This window comes from Rhagoletis zephyria, unplaced genomic scaffold (genome assembly GCF_001687245.7).
Source record: "Rhagoletis zephyria isolate East Lansing unplaced genomic scaffold, Rhagoletis_zephyria_1.1 Rzeph_scaffold_03225, whole genome shotgun sequence".
Taxonomy (NCBI): Eukaryota; Metazoa; Arthropoda; class Insecta; order Diptera; family Tephritidae; genus Rhagoletis; species Rhagoletis zephyria.
The window spans coordinates 45,224-52,251 of NW_016160308.1; positions in this window are offsets into that span (position 1 = coordinate 45,224).

A 7,028-nucleotide genomic window follows, 5' to 3' on the forward strand; every position below is an offset into this window, starting at 1 on the left:
GAGAAACGCCTGGCGTGCTTTGCTGAACTCGGCCAAAATCGCTTAGGCGGTTACAGCGCCAAAAAGAAGAAGAAGAACAATCGACCGCTTTACGCGTTGGCCAGAAGCGACTCCAAATCCGGACATATCAGCAGAAACGGTGGCAAAAACCTTGGTAGCGACGTGGATATCACGGTATGGCTGTCCGCAATACATCACGACCGATCAAGGGCGCCAATTTGAGTCGTACCTCCTAAAGGAGCTGTTCAAAATACTCGGCACCAAACACGTAAGAACAACGCCTTACCACCCGCAGTCGAACGGGATAATAGAGCGGTGGCATAGGACACTAAAAGCGTCAATTTTAGCAGCCGGAAAAGATACATGGACCGATAATTTACCACTAGTACTTCTCGGTTTGAGGACAGCGTACAAGCCCGATCTAAAATCTTCACCAGCGGAACTATTGTACGGCACAACGCTAAGAATACCAGGCGAATTCGTTGAGGCAGCCCGCTCCGAACAAACACCCTACGAATTCCTTAAAAATTTACGCGAAACAATGGAAAAACTGCGACCAACTCAAACCAAGTACCACACCACCTTAACCAGCTACATTCATATCAACTTAGAAAAATATTCACATGTTTTGGTTCGTAACCACCGTATACGCCCATCACTTTCGCCAGGTTACGAAGGGCCATTTGAAGTAAAGCAACAACATACAAAGTTTTTCACACTGTTAAGGAGAGAGAGACGAGTAAACGTCAGCATCGATCGACTTAAACCATCGTAACTTTGGGGAGACGAAGAAAAGGCAGAACGTGCGCCAGCGCCGCGACAAACAACAGAAGAACAACAATCGAAACCTCAACGCAAGATACGAAAACCCGTACGATTTCAGCAGAACAAGCCTTCAGCATCACAACACGTGACATACATATGTACAGAGGTATGCAGTTTACATTTAATATTATTTTAACAGTATGGCCACACTTAGCATTAATTTGTAGTATTATTCATTTTATGTTATCCCGTTGATTGGAAATAAATTACGACGAACGACTGTTGTTGTTATTGCACTGTCCCGCAATCACATCTTTTCGCTTTCATGGAAAACCGAAAGGTGTGGCGCGTACAGACATAGCAGCACAGACCAGTTCTCATACGATTATAGAGAAGGTGACACGTCATTTTATTGAGCAGCTTCAACGAGTTTCCAAAGAGGTATATGAAAGCAATCGCATACTCATGCAGAAAAATTGTGGTTGTCGGAAAAGGGGCACCTCAGATACAAATCGAATTTTTCATACTGCATATCTCCGGAAGTATTAATGGTAGAGTACTCGAACATGGTATGGAGATATATGAAATCAATCCCATACTCTTAGAGAAAATTGGGGCTATTTGAAAAGGTGCGTGGCGCCTTTAAAACTCACTGAAATTATTACGTACATATCTTTGTATGCATATACAGTGAGTAACTTTAATATTCGGTTTTTTTCATTACTGTGCTTTTTATACTAAATTTCTACAGGAAAAATTAGAAAAATTGCACTTCTTTCACATCATTGTTTATGACATGCATTTCCTTTTATGGTACGGTACTTCGCTGCTAAAAAGTTATAGTTAAAAGCCGACCCAAATCCAAAATCTCAAAAAAGTCAGAATTTCACACAACATTAATATTCGGCTTTCTTACACCCCTATTCTGCAATTCTTTCGTCTTCGGATTTTGCTACGAATCGTAGAAATAGTATCTGCAATCTGAATTGTATCTCCGAATTTTCGAAATTCGTAACAATGGCATGCGTAAAAACGAACGAGTAAGCTATTTTGCGTAATTTTGTACGAAAACAATTCTGTGTCGGAGGCGAGATAAAATATGTAAAGCGATGTGTGTTTGCAGGAAATATTAGTGGTGTTCATTTAAACAGATAAATTTGTTTTTGGAATATACGTATATTTTTGTCCACTGCTTTATATAAACGAGCAAAAAAGAATCTTTGTTGCATTTTGGAACGAATTTCCGTCATCCCTTGTCAAATTTGGTTTGGAGACATGATTTTCGGTTGTTGTGTCCAATCGCATAACCCGAATCCAAAAACTTTAACATACACGTGTAATCGAAGGATTCACATTTTATTTAGGATAAATGTTTCAATTTTCCTACCACTAGCTTATTAATAAACTCGGTTTGCACTATGCACAAGAATACCTTTGTATACCTTTGACATGCGGAAGCCCCTCTTCTCCGGCAACACGGAAAGGAGAAGTCTACTTAGTAAGGGTTATAATCCGTAAGCGCGGCCGAAGGCAGAAGCAGGCGCAACAGGTGATGGACCTAACAAAGTGCATGTTTTCAATGCCTTGGAAGAAGTTGTTAATGCATTAACTGGATTGAGAACCAGAGCTTCAGGCATAGGAGGAGTTCTGACTTGTGGTTCAACAATTCAACCAGAAGCCGACATAGATGCGCCCATTGTTACTATGCCCGACGCTCCGCATACCTTTGTGAATCCAGTTGCCATAGCGCCCTCTTATAGCCCTAACAGACATGTGGTTTGTACACCATGGTATGCATACTATGGATTTTGATACTATTTCGATGAGACACACATCTAGTACGTATACCGATGTTTTGTTTTTTTATCACAACTGATAGCATGTATGTATGCCATTTTGCTCGCGCTGCTCTTACAGTCGCAATGGCCGAGTGAACAGAGCGCTAGAGTGCCACTAGAGAGATCCGAGTTCGAGTCCCCGGGGACGGGTTTCTTTTAATGATTTTTTTTTTTAATTCCTTTTTAAATAATCTAAAGATTTTAATGTTAAAAAAAAAACATTTTTATTCATTGACTTTTTATGATTTAAAGTACCTAGGCTTATTTCATAATGAAATTGTTGTTAAACAAATATTTCCTCGCTTCATTTACGCGTTTTAAATAAAATAGAAAGCAATTCTCTTTTCCTTCATATCTTTCTTTTTGAGACTAAAACGTGAGACAGCCTACTGAATACCAGGGTAAATATTTCAAAGTAAAAATATGGAGGAAAAGATAATTCCTTTGTATTTTATTTTAAAGAACGTAAAAATGAAGGGAGGAAATATTTGTTTAAGAACAATTTCATTAGAAAATAAACCTAAATAAGTGCTTTAGTATCATACAAATTCAATGAAAAAAATTTTGTTTAACATTATTATTATTATTTTTTTATTTTTTTTTTTTCGTCGGAGAGGGAAATGCTTTATGCACTGGCCGGGGGCGCTAGTCTCTATACCACCTTCCCCGAGTGTGGGACTCCCACCGAAGCGTGTTGGGCTACCCACTAAAACCCAAATTGCCACCACCCGCGCAAGAATCCCGCATCTGGCACCGCAATTCTGCATGTCCTCAGATGCAGGAGCGCGCTGTTAGAGCCTTGGGGCTGCTCTTTTGTAGGGACGTTTCATTCGGGTGTCTCAGTAGACAACCGTCCTCTCGTTTGCAGCGGAGTACGAATTTCACGTATCTCGCAACTGCTTCCCACTTTTCTGCGCTGTGAGATCATTACCCCAACTATGTTGTTCGGAGTTATGTCTCCGTGTCTTTCTTCCAACATTCTGCGCGAAATCAAGAAGTGTTCGCAGGTGAAGAATGTGTGGTACACGTTATCTTCGACGTTTCCACAGTAGTGACAGAACGGTGAGTCCACCCTTCCCATTCTATGAAGATATTCTCGGAAATAACCATCACCGGTGAGGAATTGCGTCAGGTAGAAATCGACTTCCCCATGTGGTCTGTTCAGCCATGTTTGAAGGTCGGCTACCAGGGAGTGCATCCATCGACCTTTTGTGCTCGCGTTCCAGTTTTGTTGCCACTGCTGGATCAGTTGCTCGCACGCCCTTGCCGCGGCAGCTGCTCGACCTATCTCGGCACTGAGATTGTAAATCTCTTTTCGCTCGTAAGCGAGTAGCTCAATTGGCATGATCGCCAGAAATAACTAGGACCGCGTCCGCGGACACTGTACGGTATGCAGAAGCAATGCGTAGTGCCCCTCTGCGCTGGACCGAAGACATTTGAATCCGGTATTTTTTGACTTTCAATGCGTCAGCCTATATTTCTGCCCCGTACAGGAGCACCGATTGGACCGCTGTCATCAGAAGCTTCCTGCGGCATGGCTTCGGGCCGCCCACGTTCGCCATCAGCCGGCTTAGATCCACCGTGCTCTGCGCAGCTTTTTCACATACTCCATGGATGTGTTCCCAGAATGTGAGTTTGCTGTCAAGCTTCACCTCCTAGGTATTTTGTAGACCTAGAAGTCGTCACGAGTTGAGGTCCGACCATTATATTTATAATTGTTGGGATCCGTTTCCTGGTGAGGAGCACGATCTCCGTTTTGGCTGTAGCCAATTGCAGACCGTGATCGCTCATCCATCCACTGACGTTGCGCATGACCTGGTTTAGCTTGAGCTGTGCTAGCTGGACATTTCTTGCTGTTATGACGGCTGCCACGTCGTCCGCGAAGGCGACAAGGAAGGCGCTCTCCGGCATTTCCGTGCGGAACGGACTGTCATACGTGGCGTTCCAGAGGTCCGGGCCAAGTACAGACCACTGTGCCGCTCCGCCGGTTATACAACTCTTTCTCTGACCTTGTGTTGTGTCGTACAAAAGCCAACGGTCTCTGAGGTAGTCCCGGATCATATCTAGCAAGTATGTTGGAACCTTGAATGACCGTTCCAAGGCCTCCAGCATGTCGTCCCATCTTGCCGAGTTGAAGGCGTTCGTGACGTCCAGTGTGACTAGCAGCACTATTGGCCGCGCCTGGTGGCAGGCTTCTTCGGCCTTATGTACCGCTTCGCTTATTATTATTATTATTATTATTATTATTATTATTATTTTTATTATCATCATTCTTTATTGATGAAAATAAAATATTCCACCAACATTTCTAGCGCATTAGCTGCTAATTTTTATTTAAAAATAAATAAAATAAAAAAAAAACAATTAAATAATAAAAAAAAAAATCTCCCACGCGAGGACTCGATCGCAGATCTCTCAAGTGACGCTCTAGCGATCTGATCACTCGTCCATTGCGACTGTTGAACCAGCGCGAACAAAATGGCATACATACATACATTCTATCAGTTCACTGTCTCTGTTTGTTTTCACCACACATTTTTGGTGAAACTTTTTTTACTCTCTGGCTGCGTTTCATGGTATCCTCGCTTAATACCACGTTCATTTTCGTAGTATAGGAATCAGCTTCAAACCACTTTGTACGATGGTATAATTGTGGTTTACAACAACAGACATGTAGTATAGAATGCTAGTATAGTATATAAACCATATGTCTGTCAGGGCTATTACACTGCTGCTATAATTGCAAATTCATCAGAATCCATAATTTTCCTCAAAATATGTAAAATTAACCGATTTTACAATAAACAAGCACATGATGAGTGTTTTTTTAATTCCTTTCCATTTTGTTTTCCTTCATTCGGCTATCTTCGAAAAACAACTGATAACTGGCAATGCTGCACATGTTTCCGCAAGGGTTGCGCATGTGGATTTTTCGTTTTTCGTAGCGTATCTTAGTACAGTTTAAGGGCCGGTTGTTCAATGTCTGGTTATCACTACTTGACGGTTAAACATCATTATCGACGTTTTCGACATCATGCATATAACATGTGATCGACAAAGCAGTCGTTGTATTTAACCGGAGCTTCTACCTCCGATTAGTGCTAATCAGACATTGAACAACCGGCGCTAAAACTGCGCACAGTTGCCATTTTATCATCTGACTGCTTCCAATTTTGGCTCTCCAAAACTCTAAAACCCGGTGCTGATATTTAAGCGACATTTGGAAAGCATGTATACCCCCCACCTAATAGTCTTCTTATAAAGTTTGATGGTTCCAATGACTGAGTAATTAGGTAAAAGCTATTAATAGACGAATGCACAAGAAACATGGTGCCAATATTGGTGGAAGAACGTTACTTTCCTGGGTGAAAGCAAATTTAACTTATTTTCAAGCGCCGCAATTGTTGGAAGCGCAATGAAGCGCCGAAACCGCAGCTCCTAAATCCGATAATAAATCATGAAGACGACGATGTAATTACTTGGGGCAACATTTCATCCCTGAGAGCTTAAACTCTCGTTTTCGTCTGGAATATTGAAAATGAGGATATTTATTTAACATATTGAGAGAAACTTTGACGCAACCGGATGAGAAAATTACAATTCTGCGCAGTTTTAAACTGCATTAAGATAATTATACTGAGCAAATACCTCACATTGTGGGAGAATGGCTGGTTTAAAAATGGCCAAAACTGATCTTTACTCCTCCGAAATCTATTGGCTTATACTCCATCGATAATTCGTGGAATGAGTTTGGACTGCGTGTTCTAAAGAAGCCAATAACTTCTCGAAGGGAGCTAAAAAAAGGTTGCAGGAAGAATGGGCGGAAATCGGGGGCTATACTCTCAAATTAATTAATTATTTTCCAAAACTTGTGAGTGCTGTTATTAAAGCCACGAGTTTATCATTAAATATTATTCCCTAACATTTTATGCATTTATTTGCAAGTATATGGCTACATCATTTAGAAAACCGAATATAATAATGTTGTGTCAAATTCTGACTTTTTTGCGTTTTTTGGTTTCGTTTCGGCTTTAACTATAACATTTTAGCAGCGAAGTACCGTACCATAAAAGGAAATGCATGTCATAAACTAATGTGAAAGAAGTGCAATTTTTCTAATTTTTCCTGTAGAAATTTAGTATAAGAGGCACAGTAATGAAAAAGCCGAATATTAAAGTTATTCACTGTACACTTTTACTTTTGCTAGGTTATTTAAATATGGTTATGGAAATATGCCTTCTGACAACCACCAAACCGTAATATAACAAGATAAATGCGTCACTGAAAATCATGAACGTGAACTGTTGGTAAAAAATTAGGACCAAAATGTTTCAATACAAAAATTTAATTTTGGGCGGGGCGAAGTTCGCCGGGTCTGCTAGTTTCCTAATATTTTAATGTTGTTGCTTAAATTTGGGACAGAAA